This window comes from Coturnix japonica, chromosome 5 (assembly GCF_054131305.1).
Source record: "Coturnix japonica strain WE chromosome 5, WE-NBRP24, whole genome shotgun sequence".
Taxonomy (NCBI): domain Eukaryota; kingdom Metazoa; phylum Chordata; class Aves; order Galliformes; family Phasianidae; genus Coturnix; species Coturnix japonica.
Window position 1 is genome coordinate 44,802,587 of NC_140667.1, and position 25,931 is coordinate 44,828,517.

Below are 25,931 nucleotides of genomic sequence, written 5' to 3' on the forward strand. Positions count from 1 at the left end.
TGAGGCGTGGTGTGACTATGCTTTGTCATATTAGGTGGCAGAAAGCATTCCTCTCTTCACTTTTATTAATCCTGCCTAGACCCGTGGTTTTCACATGGAACTGTGTGAAGCTGCAATTAAAAACCAGAAGCTAAATGGTTGGCTTGCTTTTCAGATTTTTACTCAGTAATAGAATATTTTACCTGCAGATAGCAGCAAACTCCTTTGCATTGCGACATGATATCTTAGCTTGGGGGAAGTACCTATTTAGGTTTGTTTTTTTGTTTGTTTTTTTTTTTCCTAATAAAAGAAGGGAAAAAAAAGAGAGAGAGAGAAAAGCAGTATTTCTCCGCCTAATTGATGAATCATGGCATATTTACTTTGTTAGCAGGTTTTTTAGATCACAGATATCCTAAAACTTGACATAGTGGCATGCACTCACTGCAATAACTGCTACTACTGTGCTATATACAGGTAAAAATGAGTGAAATGAAAGGGCATAAGCATTTGTGACTGGCATTTCACCAAGTCTGAAATAAGAGAATGGCCTACCAAAAAATATAGTTTCCATTTTGTAAGAGAGTATAAATTGGCATCTTAAATAGCTACAGAAAAAAAACCAAAACAGTATTTGAAATGGGGATCATCTGCAAGTTGGGCCCCTTAGGTGTCAATAGAGGAGAGTATCCAGAATCCTGTGTTGTTAAGGGGGGCTATATAGATTGCTAAGTGAGACAACAAAATTTCATTTCTATTAAAGTAAGCTTTTCCCCCAAAACCCAGAAATCTTTTGGTTTATGTTTGACCTCCAGCTGCTTGATAACAGTCACCTTGGGCAGTAATTCATTGTATCTAGTATTTTATGGCATAGCATAGTATTCTCAGTCTTATTGGCTGTCAATATTTAGATTGCAGTCACTCCAGAAAATATATAAGCGGGTGCCACATAATGACATTACTTCACTTTCTGACATGAGCTTGAATTAAAAAGAGCTGGATGATCACAGAAACCCCTTTATCTTCTCTGATGGTAGTCCTTTCAGGCATCAGTGGCACAGGGCACAGAGGTACATTTTCATAGGGCTGTTTAATGGCTGAACACTGCAGTTTAGGCATCTAAATTTTAAACTTAATACAAGAAAAGGGAATTTTCCAAGCTGAAGGTGGGCAGGGCTCTGCCTCTAAAATTTTGCTTCAGGTTGAAGTACTTGAGAATTCAGAAAGGTATTGAGTTGACAGCAGCATATCTGAGCCCTCAAATGAAGTTCTTTTCCAGCAGGTACTCTGCTCCCGGTTAAGATTATTGATACATTTTGCACTTGAGTTAGTAACAAGAGTTCACTTTGAAACTGAACTTTGGAAGTTTATGCATTTCTCCTGTTTTCCTAATTTTTGGACTGGTATATGTTAGAAAATACTGTATGTGAGAAAACTAGACAAATGAAAGATTTTTCATGTTTGCATTTCCTGATGTCCTGTTTTTATAAATGTAAGAGCCTGCCACTGCATTAACAAATTGTCTTGGGGCACAGCTCTTCCGCTGCTAAATTGTCGTAGCTCCAATGTAGTCTGTGGGGCCAAGGACCTGCCTGACTTTGCAATCAAGCAATCGAGTAAGTATTTCCTGTTGTGGATAGTCTACTCAGTAAATATGGAGGGTCTCACCTTACCAGAAATACTTCCATCCTTTCCCGTCCAATTTTTTCACTTAATACTATATGGCTAATCAATAAATTGCTTGATCAGCTGCCCACCTACACAGATGTGTCCTTAATGCTTTCTGTGAGTTTCTAACAACCCCTTGGCACCAGATGTGGAAGTTCTGGGAACCATCTTAAGCGAAGAGACTGAAAATGCTTCCCTAATGATAAATGCATTGCTTCTAAGTGAAATAAACTTGGACCTGTGCAAGTTCTCAGGTTATGCTTTAAAGTCTAGCACAACAAAGGTGCCTTTTGAGCAAATGTTCTAATTTCATCAATTATCATTATTTGATGGTTGTTTTTTTTTCTGTTTTTTTTTTTTTTTCCTTATCCCAGAGCTGCTGATATGTCAAATTATTTTGGTATCTAGGAATCCTTCTTTTAAAAATGCATATGTATGCTTTATAAGGGAGATTATTATTAAGCCTCTCGTATCATTTCCACCATCTTAGCAGCAGGTTTTTGGTGTTCTCTTTCTCCTTCAACTATCATTTTCCTGAAGACTAGACTCTGCTGTGAGAAGCTGTTGCTCTCATTTATTCATTCATGAAAAACTCCAGGCTTCCCAAAAAATACACAAGCAATGAAGCAAAAAATAAAAAATGAAAAAAGGTGGTAGGTAATATTGCTGAAGGCTTCTACAGATGACTGTAGCTCTAATTGGAAATGTTATTCTGAACATATTTTTTGTTTTTCTGCATAGTAAAGAAATTCCTTGGCTTATTTATTTTGTTTCTTCATTTGTGCTTCTGTGAACTATTTAAGCCTTGTACATTTCTATTTTCATTTTCAAGGCCCGGCACAGCTTCTTTCCAATCCGTACCTCCTCCTTTCCCTTTTTGTTACTGCCCCACTAAGCTGTCCTGGTAGTCACTTGCACAGTGAGCAAGCAAATAGTTGACACAATGTCTCCTCTTGCTGTGAGAGTCCAACAACTTCATTGTTGGATCAAGCTTATTGCCTGGTCCACCACTGAGTCTGAACTGTAAACAGCTGTGGATCTTTGTAGTCATTAACAGACTCCTCTTGAGTGGTGCATAAGCCTGAAATCACTGGGGAAATAGAATTGGCAAAGTGCCTAATGGTGATGCTTGCAAGTTTTAGAATGGGGGATCTGAAAATGGGCCAGAAACCCTGTTAAGCTTAATTTCATTATTTATTTTCCTATTCATGCTGTGTATTTCCTGATGGGAAACTAAAGAATTCTTAGGTTGTGCCCACCAGAAGTTAAATCCCATAGCCTGAGTGCTGCCAGCAGACCTGCCTTAGCAAAGTATTAGAGCATGCCTGTAGGGTGTAGGTAAGTGAATCCCTTCGTCCAGTTTTCAGGACTGAAGTAGAGAATGGCAGTGGCAGTTGTTTCGACTTTACTCTGATAGCAGAGATAAATAAGAAATGGCTTCACTGGAGATGCTGAGTTTTCAATAGCGTCATCACAAGATCACTCCACATTTTCAGAGGAAAGGGCGGTGTGATGAGCAGACAAGCAGCGGAGTGAGAGAATAACCTGTAATCACCAGCGTGGCCTGCAGGAGGCCTTGCACAGATATGGCCAGAGCTCTCTTCATCACAGGACATCAGAGAGAAAGTGCATGTACTTTCTCTCCTGCATGCCTGAAATACCTGAAGAGAGCAGGATTCCCACAAATATGCCAAAGCTGGTGAACCAACACCTTTTTGACCAAAACTTTTCATCTGAAAATTCCCAACAAACCTGAGTGTCAGTGAGTATGAATTTGATCCTGAATTCCTTAGAGAACTTACCTGGAATGTAATTTTGCTCAAATTTAGAGAGAGAATTTATATGAGGTCACTAGGTCTATAACCTGACACTGCAGGATTAATGGTCACAGTGAATTTAATTTTTGTCTGCCTCTATGTTAAATACTAATTTTGAAGGGATAAATGAGCATGCCCACTTTCAGTGCTGTTGAGTGGCACTCATGTCAGAAAGGAATTTACACTATGGCTCATAATACAACAGAAGGAATGTAATTTGGTTATTAAAAACAAACAGACAAGAACAGTAACATCAAAATACCCCCAAAAAAATCATGAATCCTCAACACCAACTCTAGACTGTTTTCTTCCCTTGTTTTACATACTACAAAAAAACAAATAAATGTGAAAATATTATCAATACAGTATGCTTTTAAATTTCTGAAAGTACTAATAAACACCCTGTCATGAGGTCAAGTTAGAAAAATCCAAGAGTTGATCAAGTGGTAGCTGCGACATTGTCTACTGACATGTTGGCTGATGCTACAGGGTAGCTGCTTCTCCATTAATATATTATTGTCTCCTCTTGGGCTGTCTGCATGTTGAATTCCAGCTCTTCTTGCATCTATCTTACATGACCATGTAGAGCTAAAGAGTATTACAGAAAGATGTGTTAAAACTGGAGTACCTACCCAAGTGCTCTTATCAGCACAGTGCAATGCCAATGTATGTTTTAGGCAATATCATCACTCTTCTAAGGTTTTATTCTTTTAAAGAGTGTTCACAGTTCAGTCAGTCTTTGTGCACTGTGTTTGTACAAGGACTATCAAACAATGAAGGACAGCTAAAAGTACATCTATTATTTGCATGCTTTTTTGTTTTGAAGCACAATTGCTTCAAATATATATTTTATTTTATTTTATTTGGAAGTGAGGTGATCTTCAAAGATGTTACTTATCAGGTGGAGAAAGATTAGTATCAGCTTTGGATGATGCATTTTGGATTTGAGTGTGGCTCAGTAATGTAGTTTAAGGAACATGAGATTTGTTCCTAGGTCTCAGATTTGCTAAAACCTTTTGTATTTGCTTTCTAGGGTCAAAAGGGTGTGCTCTGAGTCATTCTTTTCCAAGGAAAGCATCTAACTTTGCCTGCTCTTCCATTCTGTTCTTTATAAAAGTCCTTTAATTTTCAGTGTTTTGAAACCTTGGTTTCCCACAGCAAGAAGTCTCAGAGGCCTTTACTTTCCAAAGCAGATGCCAGGTGAACAAGAAATTGCAGCAGGGGATGTCTCTGTGTTTCTCTTGGCTACTGAAAGAGGTGAGAGTCCTCCAGAGCTGTTTTCATTCTGAGTGCTGGGTACTGACCCATCCAGCAGGGTGTAGTGCTCAGACCTAATGCATGGGAGGAGATCATGGAGAACAAGCAAACCAAAAGACCTTTACTTCCTCAAACTGGGCAACAGCAGTTTGATTTATTCCAGCTGTGCCAAAAGCACCCAGTGATTTCAGTGGTGCAGCCATCAACCCTTTGAGATGGTTATTTCAAACAGAAAGCTTGCAGCATTGTATTAGTGTTAGGGTTTTTTATTGTGGTAATATCTAGAGCTCTTTGCAAGGAACACAGAGGCATTGTCTGAACTTCAGCAATCTGAGACACTGACCTTTTCTTTTCTTGCTCAGGGAAGCTTTTGAGGGTGGATTTCTGGCATGCTCTCTCTCCAGCATAAAGCACTTCTGTATTTCTCCAAAGTAAAATGGAGACAGAGCTGCTTGCACAGGGAAATAAAATAGTTTTCTCTGCACTTTTTTCTTGGGAGTATGCAAAAATCCCATGTGCATTTTTTTATGAATTGGACTCTTCTGTTTTATAGCTGGTAGTATTCATGCTTATTACAATGCCATATTATGGCCTTAGACACTTTTTATGTCCCTATAACATAGCACCCTAGAGAAAGATGCTTCACTAAGCAAGAACCAGTAAACTTGCTACAGAATCAGCGGAATACTTTTCACAAAAGTGCATAAACTTCTGTTCTTAAACATTGTCATCCTTCACCTTAACAAGCACAGAGAAAGGTTCCACTGGTTTCTATGCCTTGTTAGGTCTATCATCTTTTTAATTAATAGTGTTTTTACGAAGCCGTCTGAACTGTGTCATTTTCATTATCAGAAAACCATTGCCATTAATGAATAATTTTCATTTCTGATCCTTGATATCATGCTAGTTGATCTCCTGTTTCCATGCCACCGAATGATAGCATCGTTTTCTGCCCACGATCAAATTTAATTTGGACTCTGATTATATTATGCTGTTGCGACTGAAGTGTCAATTTTTGTCAGGCAATTAGGAGCTATAACCTGTGAAGTTAAGTTTGATAGGCATTGTAATTGGATTGTTACAGTAATAGCTTGGAACATTCCCTTTTTTTCTTGCTTCTTTGATTCTTGATGCATACTTTAGTTGTGAGAACAAAGGCATTTTGTTATTATGCAACCATGGGATGTTCAAGACAACAAGATGGAGTTCAGATTTTTCTACTTCCCCCAGATGGACTTAATTTAGATTTTGTTTTGACCACAAATTACGCTAGGATTTTGAAAGAATTCTGGAGAATGTGAAGTAAGGGGTGTGGGATGTGTAGGGGATGGGGGCGGGGTCAAGAAAACCCTGAGAAAGCAAGCTTTGGACCCAGAGCTGGATTATAACAGGGAGGTATACTCAAAATTAAAAGGTTGAAAGGCAAAGAAATATCCTCTGAATGGAAACGTGTCACATTACCTAGGCAACTCTCATTCCTTTTCGTGGCCTGTGTGGTTTATATTCTTTGCAAGTATGGAGGACTATAATTTCAGGTCAGTCTATGGCCAAATTTTCTACTCGGTTAAATCAATAGAGAAGTTGGCCCTGTGGAAAATAACCACAGCACAAGAGCTAACACAAAATGGAGAACACATTTACTTTAATTGAATCTTTGCTGACAGACTAGAAGTTACCTGCTTTTTCTTTTATTTTTTCTAAAAGGACAGTGGAAAGAGTTTTCCCAATGCTCATTTGATGGGGCATTTTTCAAAAACACTGTTATGTAAAAATCAAAAGGTGAAGGGAAACACTGATACTCCAGCTGTTATGGAATGCAAGAAAAAACTCACCTGCAACACCTGGATAAAACTGATTTATAAGTTTATCTGATTTAGAGTATCTGATTTTCAACCTGTAAATCAGTTTTATCCAGGTGTTGTAGGTGAGCTTTTTCCCGTATTTGGGATGCCTGGATGCATCTGGAACCTCTGGAAGCAGCAGTTTTCAGACTGTATCACTCAACGGTCCCTGCTAGAGGGTCCATTTTGTTTGTACTTTGCACTTAGATGCTGCAATATGAATGTATTGTGTTGGTTTCTTTTTTCAGAATAAATTTTTCATTTTGTCTTGTTGTGCAAAACTATTTCAAAAGAGCATTTATGCTCAGACCATATTTGCTTGCCAGTTTTTATTTATTTGGATATATTAAGCCTAAAGATGGAGACTAAGCTTCCTGACATTGCCCCTTTATTCTCATGGTGTTGAAAACTAGATCCTGAAAGGATGCATCAGGGCTGTTACTGAGGGAGTGGATTGCTGATGTGACAGAAACAGCTGCGTATGAAAAGATGATATATGGAATAGAAAGTAAGTCAGATGAATTTGAAGGTATTTGTAATCTATTCTTCAGCTGCATCAGAAAAGATGTCCTGAAATATGATAGAAGATAGTGTAGAAAGGTTGAAGGGTGAATGAAAGCTTTTGTTTCAAAAGGTAATAATAATAACTTATTTTGTTGCTTTTCTATTGCCTACTTTTCTTTTTCCTTTTCTTTTTCTTCCTCCCCGGGAGATAAAGACGGGCTACAATTATACCTGAAAAAGGAGTGAAAGTCATATAAATTTTTCTGTACATATGTTCTATTTGTAAAAAGACAGACTCAGAATCTGATGAAAAAGAGCAGTAGGAAGACAAATGTGCCCATGAAAATCCATTCCAGGCAGTTGATGTATGCAACTTTCTAGAATCACGTGGTGAGGGGAGTGTGCATTAAATTTCTGCTTTTCTGTTGATCTGATACAGGTTTAGCAATTACCACAAATCGATGTCATTAATTGTAATGTTCTGTAGCAGTAATCAATGAACTCTGTTTCCTGAAAACAGTTTCATCTTTCTGCTATTAGTACTATAATGAAGAGGGTGCAGTATATACTTACATAAAGAACTTAGAATCTATTAGCACCTGTGTTGAACAGTAAAACTGCTGATACTTTGCATGCAAATTGTAGTCATCATCTGAGAAGAAGCAGAGTTCATAGGTTCAATATTCTCTCGCTTTCAGTCTCCCATGTCAGCTGTGTCTTAACCAGCTGGGGGCAGAATTACATTCTGGAAATTATTGAGAAAAAACGGTTAAAATTGAAAATATACTATTTCTGTATCTAGCCTCACTATTTGTACAAGACAATATGAAAAATCCCAGCAAGTATAAATGATGTCTGATTTCACATTATAAAGTGTCAGTGCTTGAGTAGGTTTACATTTGACAGGTGATTTAAATACTTCAATACATTTCTATAACTGTAAGAAAAAGTCTTTATCAGGATTAAAAACTTGACGGAACTATTCATTTCTGTATTATTGCAAGGAGCATTGCTACTCTTTTTGACATGCAGATGTATGAGGCACTGTATTCATCTTCATAATTTATCTAAACATTTCATTATTTGAGAGTATTTTAATGACTGCTCATTTATGTTGTTTTTACTATATTTATCTTTTATACTCATTCCTGAATGCTATGCTCTGAGTTCATACCTGATTATGACAGTACTAGCTGAGATAACCATCTTTTTTTTTTCTCTTTTATTGAGCTTACATTTGGCAAAAAGCTTGTTGGGGTTTTTTGTTTGTTTGTTTGTTTTGTTTTGTTTTCTCATACTGCAGTGCTGTTAGTGCCTACTACAGATATATGGCTTAGCCATCTCACAAGCTCCACCACATTCCCCTTCACATCCATCTCAAAAATAATAAAAAAAAGAGTTGTGAACGTTTCTGTGTTCAGTTCTGAACATCATGGAACTGTTCACAAACTCTCTGTGCAGTCCTGTGTGAAATAATATTAAGACAGACGTCTTGTGAACATAGTGGCATGGAAAGGAGGCACAGAAAAATTACATCTCTAGACCAGTAGAGTATAACAATGTACAGAAATAATGAAGCAAAGCTGAGAAAAGCACAGAGAGGGAAAAAATAACATCACACTTGTATGGACAAGAGATATTTTGCTTCCCTGACTCACTTTGGCAGTGGGTCTGTGATGGTTTAGGAATGACTCCAGGAGTGTTTCATCCCCAGCTATGCAGACCAAACAGGTGAAAAACCACTGACAAGTATAGCGAGATATAAAAATACTGAATTGAAACATTCAATACAATATTGGGATTATATGAAAATACTGACCAGATAAAGATGATGATTTTTCTGATTTAATTGTTCATTAGTACGGACTACCATATTACAATTTTCAGGTGGGATTTTCCAAAATATGAGAATTTGGATGCTTGCTTGTGAAGATAAGAGTAAATTCAGTTTGCATTAAAATTGTCTCAAAATCCAGCAATTTTTAAATATTTCTGAAAATTCAGGATTTTTTGTTTGTGCTTATGTTTATTTAAAGTATATCTCAAACGTCTAGGAGAAAAATAGAATTAAAAAGTATATGTAGGTAATAGATAACTACTGTTAAATGTCTCAGATCTTGAGATTTTCAAATCAAAAGTAGGTGCTATGACTGAACCAAAGTTCATTACATGTGAGTAAATTGGTTTTATAGCATGAAGAATGTTTTCCTGTCATGACATTAGTCTAGGAAATAAACAATGGATTAATATTCTGGGCTCCAGTTTTCAAAACTGCTCTCAACATTGACCTGTCTCAGCCTCAGCCTGTGCTAAAGGAGACTATCACAAGCACTACTGGGTAGTTAGCTTTCCACCAGCTATTAGCAGTCCATTCAGCCAAAAAGAAAAGTCAGAACAGTGTCAGCTGCATTGGTAATCAGATAAACAGAAAAACCACAGAGATCAGTAATCTTCATTATAGCAGTGACCATATGCTTCCTAATGTCCGGTGTTTTGAGCTGGGAGCACAGGCAGTTTGTCTGGACTGACCCAGGAGGGGTTTACCCCTCAGGTAAGCTGGCAAATTGCCCACTTGACCACACAATGAAACACAGTCCATGAAATAGAAAGCATATAAATTATTCTTCAGCTCAGGCATTGAGAATAGTAATCTCACACCAAGCTCTCAGTTCTGTAACTTTCTCTGTTTTCCTTTAGAGGAAACTAGGGCACTGATTTAGGTCTTTTGCTCTTATCTCATCTGCTGTCTTCATGTAACCAGTAGGAATATCATTTTTGAGATTTTTAGCCCTGAAGTTCAGATTGGCTAATGGTTCGTTCTTTTGTTGGAAGGAAGGGAAAGGGGAGAGAAAAGAAAGATGGAGAGACAGACAAATCAGTTACATAAATCTTATTTCAATAGGAAGCCAAGTTAAACTGCCTTTATCTGTAGGAATTGAGAGGACTAGTTATGTAACTCTTCGGCTTATTTGAAGAGGTGATAAACTGTTCCTAATTAAGCATTCAGCTACAGTCCCGTTATAAGACTTTTTTTCTTCTCTCCAGCAGCTCAGTAATAAATAAAACAAAATTGAAATATTAAAGTAAAAAACCCCCACCAACCAACCCATAAAAATCCCTACGCGTTCACATTTCTAGGGTTAAGACCCACTGACAACTAAACTACTTTATGAAAATCGTGATTAAATTGAGTAAGTACTTTTTAAGTCTTATAATAGCTCCTTTATTTATTTATTTAATTAATTTTAATTGCAAGGTCTGTTGTTCCTTTGTATCCATCCCTCTGTCCAACCAAATCATATAATACCAGTGTGTGTGTGAAACAAGCAGATTTCAATACTGACTGCGCAAGAGTAAGCTTTTAGGACATGAATAGTAAGATGTTTAAGAAATATCTGGATTTGGGGGGGGGGAAAAAGTCTGATTTCTCCACTTGTGAAGATTTTAAAGAAGGATAACAGCCCCAGAAAACAAAATACTTTCACCACCAAGCTCTGAATTGCACTGAGATGTTTCCGAAGTCTCCTTTTAAAACTCTCTTCAAAATTTCCCACAAATAAAAGAAAATCCATTTTCCAGGCATAATCCAGAGGAATTAGAGGGCAGTGATTTCCTGACGAGGTGGCAGAGCTGGGGAGGGAACCCAGATCTGTGTGTCCTTCTCACTTGGCTGCTTTTGTTGGCAGCAGCTGAAGAAGCTGAACTGCCTGTGTGATTTTCTGCAGACTGCATGCACTGCAAAAGCCAAAACTCACAAATGTTCTTACTTTTCAGTACTTCATTATGCCTTGTAAAAGATGTGGTGATTGGGAACTCGTTAATAGTAAGGGATCCTGGATTTTGTTTTGCAGCCATCGTCAGCTGTGACATACACCTTGCTAAGATGCTGATTTCCATGTAGTGCTATGTTGCTGTGATTTATTAGCTTTCACCCAGACTTGCCTTAGTAATGGGAAAATTAAGCCCTCGTGTTCTCACATTATATTCTGTTCACATTATACCTTTTCCACTATCTCAGTTTAATTTGCCTTGACTTATATAAAGGTTTTCCTCCAAAAGCCCTTTCCTCTAGACCAAAGCAGTGAATTCAGTGTGAGGAAGGCTAGGCATCATCTTTTCACTCAGAAAAATAGAGCACAGAAAAGGAAGCCTTTAAAATGCTGCTATCCATCTCTTTACTTGATTAGTATATAAAGAGCACAGTACAAGAGTAAGGGCTGAAGAGTTACTCTCTTACATTAATCCCCTCCATTGCATTATATTAAGTAATCTCTTCCTAAAGTGACTATACAAATGCAACACTACTAGTAAAATAAATTTCACAATGGGATTTTTAAAGTATTGTAACCCTTGAATAATTTTCTTTTCTTAACTCAGTCACAAAATTGCATCCCAAACACTATACAGACATCTGCTCTGAAACGTCCTCGAACTGGTGGGATTGGCAGCTCTCTTTACAGTCAAAACATTCAACAAAAAGATTCCTCAGTTTTCCCTCATCACACACAATTATGAGTTTTGACTTCAAATACTTATACTTACATAATTACAGTATTCTGAGATGATGTCCTAAATATATATGTTTCCCTGCTTGACTGTGACTTCATGCAAATTCTCTTGTCTGGGGTGCTTGGTAAAGTAAAACTGAATTAGGAGAGTACAATAAAGCAAGTTAGAGTGTTTAGATACAATAACCAAAAATAAAGTCAATTTAATCTTCCAAAGTAGGACAGCTTTTCAGTGTATTCGTCACTATGGAGATTTAACAGTTGATTCCAAATTGCATTTTAATAGCAAACTTATATAATTGTGAGTCCTGGTGTGTTGCTGCTGAGTGGATTAAGGTTGGAGTTACTAGTTAGACAGATCCTGCTTAGCCTGGTAGTGAAAGCATGCAAGTTTACACATGTGCATGACAGTTAATAACCGCCTTTATAATCACCTTTGGTTTTCTCTTTTCTTTCTCACTCAACACTGTCTAAAAGAGGAAATAAATATTAGTGGTCAGTGCTGGGGATTGATAATCAAAATTGCTGATTTTTCTTTTTGTCTTTAGTTAGTTTAACGAATGAGAATGAACTGTTATTTTTGCACCGTGTATTTTAAATAAACACTCTTCTCTTGCTTCCCTGTGTATTTGGAGGTAGAAAATATATTTTGCTGGATGTTTTTAGAAGTACTTGTGAGGGAAAGGATTCTCAGATGTCTGTAAGAGATTGCTGAGCACTTGAATCTGGGAGAGTGGGAAGATTATTTTTGGTTCTGACTGAAAAACTATTTGGTTTTGGCAGTGTTTTTTGCATGTGCCCTCTCCCTTCCTACATGCTTGCTTTGTAACCAGTTTTAGTTGCTGTGTAATGTTAAGCAAATGGTTTGCTTTCAATTGCCTGTGCCTTAGTTTCTCCAACTGGTAAATGGTTCAGAAAAATAATCTATTCTCAAAGTGCTGAGAGGGTTAATTGTTTAAAAGTACTTTGAGACTTTTGCATGAAAAGCATTATGAATGTGTAATATATAATTATTATTAATGTATATTTCAAATTATTTTTATCTCTGGAAATTTTCCATTACTTAAAAAAATTAGTTTAATGTAAACTATTGGCCAAATAGACAGAATTGCTGCAATTCCTTTAGTAAAAGTTCAGTGATGGAGTCATGTTGACTTTTATCTTCAACAATCTTCCCTTAAAATCTTTCAGAGACACAGAACTTGAGCCGTGCTCCTAATTGTTGGCTTCAGGCTAAAACTTTTGATCACTTAATTTCTGCTACTTTCTGTTAAACTCGCTGAGTGAAAAGGCTTGATAACATTTTATACTGTCTAATTCTTTCTTTTGGGGAATATGAAAGATGAATTTGACCTTCTGAATTTTTAGTCTAAACTTTGCCTAACAGGGTGCATCCTCATTCTTGTTTTCATTCATATTAATACTGCATCTATCTCTTTTGCCCTGTAAAAAGCTATTAATATTGTTCTATTAACCTCCTTCTAAGTAATAATGACCTTTCCCCTGAAAATGCAATTATTGGACTTTTTTCCCATAATAAATCTCATTTATTAGAAAGTTTGGCCTCATGCACTTTGTTCTCTGCCATTTTCTTAAAAAAATAAAATAAAATCATGCTTTATTTTCAAATAAGTACTTTACTTTTATTCAGAAAAATATTCTATAACTCATACATTTGGTCATAATTTGAGAGGAGGTAATGATGGCTTGGTTCAGCTGTTTCACTGATTTCAGAAAGAAGCAGCCTCAAATGACAATGCTCAGTGTGAAAATCCTTCCTATGTAAGACAGACAAATCATCTGTAACTGCTTGTAGGGTAAAGATAGTTTTGTGGTTATAGCAGTAGACTGGAAATAAGTAGAGCTGTATTTGTATATTCAGAGCCTTGATGTGTTTCAGATTTTGTATTTTTTGTGAATATTGTTTCTTTCGCTTGACCCATTGAAATAGAATATTGCTTTCTTTAAGCAAGGACTGAAGTAAAGGCTGCAGTTACAGACTCTGTGTTAGAAATCAGAAAGCAGTGAGTGCTGGGGATTCCTTAACAATGACATAAATGGAGTCAAATTTATAACATGGACAATGAAAATGTCCTTTCATGACTTTTCTCCACCCATCACCCAAATTAACCAGACACACTACTAGGAATGTTAACACATTAGTAATGATTTCAAACAGTATTAAGTCTGCCATATGGGTAGGAATACAGGAGCTACATCATATCCACAATTTTAAGATGAATAATTATTTTTTTTTAAAGTTTGTTTTTCTAACATTTGCTTGAACTGCACACTTCAGAAAACCGCATCTTCTTTACATTTCCTGGCTCTGTGACTCATCAAAATGAGCTGCGTTAGTCACATCAAATTATGTGTTTTGTAGAATAAGACAGGAAAAGCAGCACATTGAGTCATCGTCACAGGGAGGGCGGCTGCCAAGCCAGTATCAAACAATATAAGAAAAAACAGGCATATGAAACAACCAGGGTCACAGAAACACAGTGTAGTGACGGGAAATCATTTACAATCAGGTGAATGTGAGCCTTCTCATCTTTTCAGTCTGTTCTTCAAGAAAGAGAGGCACATGCTATCATGATGTTTACCTGTCAGTTCCTGATCCCCAGTAACTTTCTAAACTATTGGCATCTTTTACTCAAATTTGTTGAAGTGCTAGGGAACTCAAAAACATGAAATTCTTGCATGAAGTTCTTGTGCATTTCATAAGGATTGTTCTTTCTATCAATCAAGATTATGTCTTCTATGCTCCCCTGAGAGTGCTCTGTCTCCATGTGTGGAAATTTTTGCTCAGCAGCTTGCTTGTATGACAGCACTCTGACCGAGGTGTTTTGTTGATAGTGTTATTTGTAGTAAAACACTTTCAATTCTTTGTAGTTTCAGTAAATCACTGTAGTTTAACTGATAACTTGATTTTTGAGTGCTCAGGTCATGCTCCATTCCGGCCACACTTCAATTTTTACTTCAGTTCCCTTAGGAATGATGTTTGAAGCAATTGTACTATCTGTCTGTTTGTTGTCCCTGAACTCATTTGATAATAAGGCCCAATTCTGACAAAACTGGTTGAGGAGTGGAACTCCCTATTTAAATTCTTGTAAGTTTAATGAAAATGAGTGTGTGGCTAGAAAAAAAAAATAGCTTAAGCTAATTATCTCTCAGTAAGCCAATTAGTAGACATGTCCCAGCTAGCCAAACAGCTTGCCTATGCTTCCAGACTGACTATAGGATGAATTATCTTTTCCTTGCTGGAGAGTTACACAGGTGGGGGGAGAATAGGGATGATAGATGATCTGGGATTATTCTGACAGGGGAAATAAAGGAAACAGAATAAACACTTGCAAGACATTGAGGTTTCTTCTTTCAATAAAACAATTTATATTTTTTTTCTTCAAATCTTTGGCGATATTCTTTCATGAACTTTTTAGAGTTTGGAAAGGGGAAAAACTATGGCAAAAACTATGGCTCTATTTTCTTTGAAGGTTGACTTATCTTATCTGGAAGGTGAAGCCTGTCTGGGAGCCTCGGTGGGAAAGTGTATCTTTCACCTCCTCTGATAACTATAAGGGGTGATATTGAGTACAGATTGCTTAAAATACCATAGAAGTAGGTGAGGAGGGGGAGGAGTAATTAACACTCAGCCATCCAGTCCTTGAAGGAAGGATGTCCCCGTGTTTGCTTTGCTGGTGAGTACAAGGAAGGATTACAAGCACTACAGCTCTCTCTGAGATGGCATCACTGGTGTCCATCACGTCCCTCACTTTGAACACAGCCCAAGGGTACTTTTCCACTAACCTGAGTGTCAGGAACCCTGAGGTCATGGGAGAGGAAACTCTCCTTATACTAATATGCTTCTACCATAAGCCACCTGTAATGAGGAAGAAGAACAGACTATTACTTCATGCTTTTTAAATATTTGGAGGTAACAGTGCTGTGATTGGGTTCTTGCCTTTTCGATAGATAGTGCTGTGTGTCAGTGGAATTAGCACTGCAGTGTTTGAAACAGGAGCCTTCTTGGAAACACTCCAGTTTGGTACAGCTGGCTGTCCTTTCTCCTGGGCCTAATTTCATTTCAGAGGTTTGGTTGTCTCTGATTTTGCAAAGTCAGACAGTGATTCTAGGAAGCTTCTTATTTTCAGTAATTTTCAAGGGAGAACACATAGTCAGGTTTGGTACTGCCCCATTCTGACACATATGTATGTGCATCCACATCTGTATCACTGGTTTCAGAATGCTTCCCAAATTGCCCAATGTGACTACAAACCTGGATTTTGGTATCAAATTTGTATAAAAAGAAATGACAGTTACACCAAATATTAGTCTGTTAGAGCGTTCCTCTAAGTGGATGTGCTGTTGCTGCAGTAATGTCATATAATAACTGCTTTGGATAACTCTTCTTGATCTCCAGGGTCTTCTGTCTGCAATGGAATACTGAGCAGTTCCACAAAGAACGTTAATCATCCTCCTTAAATATATTTATTTTACTTTCAATAGGACAGGTACATCCTGGCACACTTTGTGCTGTTGGCTGGAGAAGGTGACTTCAGGAACAGTAGAGACAAGCGTTATGATGAAAGTCCTTAGTTTCATTCCCGCTTGCACTGGACACTGAACATTTCTCTGGGAGCCTCAGAGACAGAATAAGAGTTGTGAATAGAGAATGTCGTCAATTCCTTAATAGAAAAAAGGACTTAGCAGAGCCACTGTTAATAGTCTGAGAATCAGCTCATCATGGCTCAGAAGCAAAAGGGAGAGATGAAACCAAAGCCTCCTCCGGCATATCTTATCCCAACACTCATCTCCCTTCTCAGTATCAAACTGTATTGTCTTAATCTGGATTTGTGATTTATTTGTGAACTATCTAGTGGGTGGCAGAGGTGGGGAGCAAAGCTGCACAAAGCTCCCCAGAGCTGCTGACCGAGGTAAATAGTGTGTCATAGCACATTTATCAAATAATAATGGAAACCATATAAAACATATAGGAGAAGGAGGGGGAAAACCCATTCCCCTCTGGGAACTTACTGAATATTTCAGCCGGTTTATAAAAGTATGTGTACGTGTGTTTGGAAGGGGGGAGGTTTTCCTAGCTTCACCTCTGCAAATAAATCATTGGTCTAGGATGTCTGAGCAGACAAGTGAAATGGATGAGCACATTACAGATCAAGGAGGTGGTATTCCTGCCTTGGTTAGTCTGAGGGAGACCACCCAAGTGCTGTAGGACTGTGATGAGACAGTAAGTTGTGCCTGCGGAGTTCCAAAAGGCTCAAGCTTCAGCCTCTGGCATGGTAGGAAAGGGGTGAATAAGATAAAAGAAATGGTATTTCTCAAACAGCTGGAAAAATTAGTCATTTACCTGAATGGGCTTTTTTACTAATACTTTTTTTTCCCTTTTTATTATATTGCTGATGTAGATAAAATGAAAAAAAAAAAAAAAAAAAAAAAGAAAAGAAAACTATTCCTGCAAAAATACATGTTTTAAAAAATCATCATGGGATGATTCCCCCCTTTGGTTGATCACCTCTAGAATGAATCCAACAGCATTCTCAGCCAGATGTTGCCTCTGCTGTTTTAAGTCAGCCGCTGATTTGGGGCAAGTATTCGGCTGGGATTTGTCAGGTGGCAACGTGATAAACTCACCTTTGACACCACTCAGTGGATCCAAGGCCACAGTGCAGTGATGCCGGTGCTTTTTAGGTGTTCTGCCTGTTCTGCCCAGCAGAGCGTCAGCTATGTTCCTGGTGATGGAATGTGGGAGGCTGAGATGCTGAGCTCATGCCATCATTAAAGTGTCTGTATCACATTTCTCAGGAATGGAGATATTAACTCCCCACATTCAGGCCAGATTTCATTTTCAGCTCTTACACTGTGCCTACCTAAATCTCCCCTGAAGTTTTGATTTGATACAGTACTGCCCATGTGGTGCCTTAAGCTTTACCATGCAGTATTGCTGCCTGCACTGTTCAACATCTGCTTGGCTTCACCTCAAAAGTTGCTGAGTTTGGCTGTTTAAAAAAAAAAAAAAAAAAAAAAGAGTCTTTTACTTTTTTCCCCACTTTTAAGGCAGCTAACACAAATGGAGCTCTAACCCTTCCTGGGCAGGTGCAGAACAATTGCTGTTTGTGCTGGAGAACAAGGCTACAAGAAATGCGAAAGAATCTGTCTATGCCCAAGGGTATAGGGCACCCAAGGAACCCATGCACAGCTTGTGCCATAAACTTTGGGTTGTATTTGCAGCTGTGAACTCTGTGTGAGTTTTGCAGCCAGCAGATCTGCCCCTGCTGCGTTCCTAGCTTGCTTAAAGCAACCCATTCTGTTCCCAGCAGAAAGTGCTTCACGTCAGGCTGGAGGCGATCCGGAGGCCAATTATGTTTATTCCCTGAGGAGTCTAGCAATGGGAGAGAGGACAGAAAGCAAAGAGAGCTGCCCTGAATGGCCTGTCATGGAGAAGTTTCTTCAATGAGGGGTCCTCTGAAGGGGAACCTTTTTTTCATTTTTCAGTGCACTTTGCAATTCCTCATCTCTCTATTGTAAGGCAAACTCAGTGCATAAGATGCACACCTGACAATTAATATGTAAGAAACATAACATTAAAAGAGGACCAGAAAAGGCTGATTTGTTGTTGAAAGTGTTATTTAATATGTAATCACTGAAAAGATTCTACTTTGCAGAGAAGAAGACAGCTTTTCTCAACATAAAGTATAGGCCTTGATCCCGTAATTATTTTGGCAGGTGCTTAATTCCCAAAGTGTGAGTTATCCTATGAAATTCAATGCACACAGTGAGACAAAGGAGTGGGAAGGGAGTAGGAAGGGATTACAGATGTTGAGAGAAAGGCAAGAGGGGCTTTCTGAACAAATGGGACTGAAAGAAGGATTGAAGGAGGAGAGGACGGGCGATTGGCAGATGGGAATAGGAAGGCAATTCAGATCTGATGTTGAATCAGCATTTGCTGACACGAATGTGACACTAATGGAAAGGATTTGGGAGAAGAACAGTTATAAGCTAATAGATTTGTTCTCTTCAAAACATTCCGTATGCAGGTAATAACATGTAGACGTTGTTTATAATAACTTAAAGTGACATTTTTGGTTTCAAAGAGAATTCACGGTCAGAAACACAGAGTGCCACGCTCACCTGTTTTCCTTCGTCTTTTCTTCCCTCTTGAAATATATTTCTGGAAGTCATTAAAATTCAGATCCCATCATTTGTAACAAATGATGTGAAGTGTTAGGTACAGTACTTGGAGTATATGTTTGTTAAAATGAAGGAAGAGACTCTTCCAACACTTTGGGATTTTATGAATGATTTACATCTGGTGCTAAAGTTCATAAATGAAACGTGGGAGAACCAGATGCTTCATTTCTTGACTGAATCGTGTCTGCACATACTGATGGTGAATTGAAAACAGGGATGTCTCATAAATCAAGAAAATCTATTTTTGTACTCTTGATTTCTATTCCGAACATCTATATAACACCCAAACAAATGTGGTAAAATTGGTTCCTTGAGAAACCCTTTATGTTTAGTAACAGCGTGGACATGTTAATAAAAAAAAAAAAAAAAAAGAGAGAGAGAGAGAGAAAAAAAAGAAAGGGAACCAATCTTCAGAATAAAAATGCTCTGAATGAGCAACTGTTCTTAAATATCAGTGAAGAAGGCACTTCATTTAGAAAATAGTCTGAATGGAACTCTTAAGCAAATTCTGGCATTTGTGCAGAGATGAGGTATGTAGTATGGAAAGAATAGGGTGACATTTCCAAACTTTAGGCATTAGGGAGGAAAAGAAATTAAAAGCTAAATTATTCCTTTGGTTACTGGCATGATAACTGAAGGCAGAATGTGGCCTGTGGTTTGTATAAGGTGAATAATGCTCACTAGAAGAGATACGCGGAGAGCTGAGGGAAATTCATATTTTTAAATGTTTTCATCAGTGCTTTGGAATGATACACTGCCTTCTCTCCTTTCTCGTTGGCATCTCCTATTAGCCTAACAGATGTACATGGTTTGTTACTGTATTTTAGTGTCACCAGATTTTTTTTTGCTAACAGGTTTTTAAATATCATCAATTGAATTACAATGAGAGAATAAGCAAAAGTCTTTGTGCCTACAGGTTTGGTTTTTAATAGAACGAGTAGATTCACATTATCCTAACTCACCCTACACACTTCCAAAAATAAACAAAAACCCCAAATCAATCAAACCCCAAATGAAAAAAAGCCAACACTTTTTAAATGATTATACCGCAGCTCCAGAACTACCTGAGAGAAATGGCAGGTGTCAATAATCAGTATGACTGAGCAAGCTGTACACAAGAAGGTTGCCTTATACCAGCTGACTCATGGTGAAGCGGTGACTGCCCACGAGTGACCCAATAGCTTCCAACATACTGCATTTGGTGATGGCAGTGAGCTCAGCACCCAGCACAGGGTGTGAGGTGGGCTTGATTCACCTTGCATTTTTTGTGGGGGAGCAGTGAACACACAGGCAGCTCTTGCAGCTCAGCAGAAACTCAATATCTCTTGTTAACTCTGTTAACAATAGAAATGTTTATTAAAATGTATTTACACATCCTGAAAACAGGTTGAGAGTAAGTGTGCTGGCCAAAGTCAGACTTAAGGAGGGGTTTCATGGAGGTTCAGGCAATGGTTAGCAACCAGGTTTCAAGGAGGCTTCCCTAATGCCAAGGGCAACAGGAGACTGTGGAGGCATTTGCAGTGGTATCAAGGTGGGCACTGCTGGCAGTGCAGATGGAGCTGGTGAACTGGGCTCATCTTCAGGGTTGGTAGGGAGACTGTGCACACATGCATCAGCCTGTGGATCTGCTGCCCCACTGCTCCTTTCATGGACTCCAGTGGAAGTTTTGCTTTTTGTTTCAGTGGGAACAAGAACAACCCTTTTGGGTGGTGATGATGGGGAAATATTTCTCCATTATATGCTGGGCATCTTGCACACTGTGATGGTTGCTGCAAGTGGCAGAACTGCTCTGTTCTTCTCTTGGTTACATTCCTGCTCAAAATATGTCCCCAGCTAATACAATTTGCTATATGTCATAAAACACAAAGGAAAGCTCTTTTCACGCCAAATATCAGAAAAATGCTCTCTTTTCTCAACTGCAGGAGTAACAGAAATGATGTGTTCATTTTAAATTCCATTCATGTAGGCCCTAATAAAAGCTATTATAAAATACAATTGTGTGGAGACAAAAAGAGAGATAATATCACTATAGCTCAATATAAAATTTAAGTAATTAAGACATGAAAACTATTACACAATTTACTTTGAATGCAATGTGAATAATAAAATGTTTAACTATTTCACTTCTGTGTTTTTTGTTTTGTTTTGCTTTGTTTTTAGCATTTGAGGTTGGAATAATGCTGAAGACCTAAATTCCACTTTACTTCAGAAGATGAGGAGGACTGGGAAGTGAGCTGTGTTTTCCAAGTAAGTCATGTGTATGTTTTTAGATGTTGATGTAAGTATGATACTTTGCCACATCATTGATTCTATGTGGAAAATATCAGTCTCAGGTGATTTTGATGGTGGCTGTAAATAAAAAAGGACATACTGAGTGAGCTGTGGAGTATTTCAGCAGTGCAAGCTAAGAAACTGCATAATAGTTATGAAATTGTGTTGACAGGCTGTTAGATCCCAAGATTAAAAGAAAATCATCCATAGATGCATTGGAAAGAAAATAATTTTTAAGCAGGAGCTGCTTAAGCTCTGCATTTTTCTTTCACCCAATTCAGCACTTCATCTCTTTTTTGGAGGGTTTTAGCAATGCTACTGGTAGGTCGCTGAGAAAAATGCTCTGTTTAGTTGTTCTCTAGTTGAGTGAATAGCATAATTCAGTATCTTTAGTATGCATTTTATTTTCTCACACACTGACATGCACATGACAGTCACAGGTGTGTGCCAGCATTGCCTGGTAACACTTAGCAACATCTGCTCTATGATCCAGCACTGGTTTATTTTTCATTATATTCCAACTTGGTTGTTGTGTACGTTTGTTTTGTTTTGTTGTTCAAATTCGTGGCAAACAATTTGCTTCAGCCCGTGTCCAGGCTCTCAGTGGAGCAGCTTTCTACTGAGCTGCAGGGACTGATGGCTCGTCCTTGTGGTTCAGTAGGTGGCACTCTTCCCTTAGATCTGTCCAAGCGATGTCCCAGGTGTTAGTGTGTGAAGCATTGGTCCTGCAGGAAGCCAGGCTGCAGACCTGCAACTTGCACGAACCACTGGGGTGTCAGGGACTGACATCTGCCAGTCCCCAGGTTGGAGCACATCCTCCACTGGGTGCAGTCTGCACGACTTGGGGAGCACACTTGGTATGTGTGTCACAGCATCCTCCTGCACACCTGCTTCGTGCTGGGGAGGAAGCATGGCATGTGGTGTGACTGGCTTTTTCTGGGCAACATTTACCCTCAGGCTGAAGTTTCATCCACAGACAGAACACTGGTAGTGCTATGGAAACAAGGTTGAAAGGTCAGTAATACACAGCTCTGATGTCCAACATGTTCTTTAGGGTAACACTTTCAAAAATGCATCTTACTCATTTTTATGATGAAGAAGCTCTTTATGGGGACTACATCCTAGACACTTCTGAGTGTTTAAGCATGTGCATATTACATATACACATGTACACACTATATTACAGCCATTGCAAAGTTTTGTAAGCAGATTAGAATGGAGAAGTAAAGTCATCGCAATCTGTAAGTGAAATGGTGAGAAATGGCAGGCTTCAATTTTGGCCTATTTAGTTTTAGTGTAATAGTTACGCACATCACCATTTGTTCTTAAAATTGCTAAATACTTGAATAAGATTTCTTAAATCATTGGCTATTTACACACTTTAAAATAAGTCATTAAACCAACTAAGAAGTAAAGGGTACACAGGTTAAATCTAAGCACAGACTTTCCAGAGAGGAAGAGTTGCAGGTTTAAAGTTCCTTACTCTCCCCAGTAACTTGTCCCATACGTAGTTTAATATTTGAGATATAAATTATTCATGAATGGTTCTTAGCAATCAGTGAATTAGCCACATGCAATTAAAAAAAATTGACCTCCTCTTCTCACATTTAATCTGACTAAAGTTGGCGTCATTGCCGTGTGATTGGGGTCTCATCTATTTTTATCTGCTACAGGAGCTGTTTTGATTCAAAGTTGACAAAACCACCCCAGAAATATAAAAAAGAAGGAAAGAAAAAAAGAAATAAATAAAGTAATGAAAAGGTAAGGTATATATATTGGTGCTAGCAGTAGGTGATGTCCTACTGTGTGGATTTCATTATTTGCACATACTGTAACTCTGGTTAAAAGAAAAAAAACAACAACAACAAAACCCTTTCATTTGTGTCAAGCTATTTAGAGAACTCTGCATAGGAAGAGAAGAAAGGCCATCCAGAACGTGAGCAATCCTATTGAAAAGCTATGAGGAATGTCTAGAAAAGCCTGAGCATGCTGACCAAACAGTCTGATGTCTCTGTGAAAAGCAGTGTCATTTTACAGTAGATAACTCTTCTTTCCCTTTACCAAATAAAGAAAATACATCATTTGGAACAGTTATTAATATAGAAAAAGATTATGTTAGAAAAGGGTTAGCCATATAAGTAGGCAAGTTCAACAAGACATTATTAGGGTCTCTGGAATACATGTGTGTGAATTTATGAAGCTGAGTAGGTGGTTAATTTAGCCTTACGCATACCTTTTTTCACTTGGTTATTCCAGTATATATATATGTATGTATATGTATACATATACATATCTATTTAAGGAAGCTCTAACGCCCTCATCTTTATCTACCTCAGTTTGATTTCTTGTTATCTTTATAGATACTACAGAAAAAATGCTTATTTATTCATACATATGACACTGTGTAAAAGACATGTTAGTATGAAAAGACTGTGTTAGATGAGGATGGGAGGTCACTCCAAATAGTAGTGGATGGAGTTGAGGAATGTGCATTGAGGGAAATATCAAAAAAGTGCTCTCAAAAAGAGAGCTAATAAGAACACATGAAATTAGAGTAACACAAAGTGGTGAGGACAAGATTTAATAGCGAAGATAGCTGGTTATAGGAGAAGCTGTCGAGACGTTCTCAGAGATGTAAGAAGATTCAGTCCCTGAAGTTTGACAAGGAGAAGAATAGAAAACCCTTAAGAGAGGTTTCAGTGCAGTAAAGACTGAAAATCTGATTGAATACATTCAAGGAGTAGGCTACAAGAAATTAATTCAGCAGGAAATTGTAAATTATGTAGAAAGATAGAAATTCAATAAGCTGGACTAAAGAGGAGGACTGAATCATAATGGCAGAGGTATCTAGGACGAAGCATGGACATACTAAATGTAAAAGAGACTTCTGGCAGGAACATATGATGCTCATCACAGGAAGATTTTGAGAACTCCAGAAAGAAAAATACACTTTTGGGAAGCAACACTTCAGCCAGCTCCACCTGGTCAGCTTGCCCCTTTCAAGCCTGACAAAGTGCCCTGTTATGTTTCTTGTGTTCAGCTAGCTTAAAGCTTGAATCTGGGAGCTTATGGCTTCTGTTTATAAGATAGCGGGCTATTGTTTAATATAAGAATCCACTCTGTGTATTCTGCAATGTGCTGTGTTAGAGCAAAAAGTCCTGAGCTGGTACATCCTCTAATTATCTTGGGTTCGTGCAAAAGTCAGTCCGAAAAGTAAAACTTGTGGAGACAGCCCCCTCCTCACTTACTTTGCTCAATCTCATAAATGACACTAGCTATCAGCTTTGCTTCCAGAGGTTTTCCAGACCTCTGCTGTTTCTTTTTGGTCTGCCTGTCTTTGTCTGTTATTTTCCTCTAAGTCGACATATTCAAAGCAGCGCCTAAGAATGCAAAGATTATCCACTTCCAGTACCTTCTCTTAATGGACAGACCCGTATAGTATCTGCTGATGAATGACAGCTTATTGTTCTTTCTCATTACAGTAACATGTAAATCTACTGACTGTGGCTAAGGAAACCAGGAGCTTGTTTGCCCTATAAACTTTCTCAAGTGCCTGCTGGAGGCAGAGTGTGTTTCCCAATCACTGTACTTCACTAGCAATCTCTGAGAATGCAAAACAAACAAATAATCCTAATGCGCATAGCACAGTACAGACAGGAAGGATATGTTTTAATGTAAATTGACTTTAAAGTTCTCAGGCTGAAGTGCCTGAAGTAGTTAAAAGTTAGCTCATGGTGCATAATAATACTCAGTCTTTTTTTCTTGTTTCACCGTGTAGGAAGCATTGATTGGCTGGGCTGATTATAGCCTTACATGTCAAAAAGGCGCAAGTTGTTCTTAACACTAGAAAATAAGCTCTTGCATGTGCAGGCTTACTGCATGATAAGCTGTATGATGTAGGCATGAATTTTGTGTGCTTGAGACTGATGCAAAATATGCTAGCATGACATATCCATGCAGGTATGGCCATTAGCTTTTAGATTGTGTTGCAGCTCATATTCATTGCTTGCAGTTAAAGTAAAAATCAGTGTCATGCAATTTTATTCAATTCAGGGGAAAAAAAAAAAACAAAAAAACCAAAACTTATTGTCCTTCTGCCAAAGTTTAAGTGCTACATTTTTTCATTAGAACTTAACAAATGTTCGTCTTAAAATAGACTGACAATGGGTCAAACTGTTCCACTTTATCTGTTATGAACTTAAAATTTATCAAAGCTTGTACTCATTCTTTCAAGAGCAATTTGTATTTTTGCTCCTGGATTTAACTATCAAATTCTCCTTTGAAACTAATGTTAAAGCAGGTATAATACCATGATGTGCTTGAAAAAGATGACTGCAAGGGTCTTCCACTTACACATCCTGCACACAGCATGTTACGTAGATGTTTTGGGGTATTGTTATTGTTTATCAAATTATATCTCCAGTGCAGAAGTGGCATAGTTTTTTCAGGGAATATTCATGAAAAACATAGCTACTTCCTTGTCCAAGCTCTGACATCCCTCTTTATCCTGGCCAGCAATGACCATTTGATGAACGCTGTGAATCTAAGTTTGAAGTATAAACTATTTCTTCCTTCTCCCTTAGATTTTATTCCACTTTGTCAGTTGCAGACCCTTGTCTTGAACTGGGACTCCTCTTGCTGTCATAATATAACTAATAGTAATACTTGAGTAGTTAGGTGTGATCCAGTGTGAGAAAGGGCATCTTAATCTTGCCCTCTTATAGTAAAGTATATTAAATCCTGGATTTAAAAGTAGACTAAGCATTGATGGGATTAAACATATTACATATCTTTAAGGAAGGCACATTCATTCTTCAGTGTTTAGTATAAGTCCCATGTTGAACTAAATCCAAAAATGAGATGTAGATTCTGGCATATCTAAA

The 25,931-nt window shown here is 38.0% G+C and overlaps 1 long non-coding RNA gene across 1 annotated transcript in view; it reads left to right on the forward strand.

The window, feature by feature from the left end:
- The window catches only part of LOC116653545 (uncharacterized), a 97,261-nt gene extending 74,414 nt beyond the window's left edge, over positions 1-22,847 (forward strand). Inside the window, exons 2-3 of the long non-coding RNA XR_004307634.2 lie at positions 20,938-21,024; positions 22,722-22,847. This is a non-coding gene — a long non-coding RNA (uncharacterized LOC116653545). The remainder of the gene's footprint in view (positions 1-20,937; positions 21,025-22,721) is intronic.
- Positions 22,848-25,931: the final 3,084 nt, after the last annotated feature.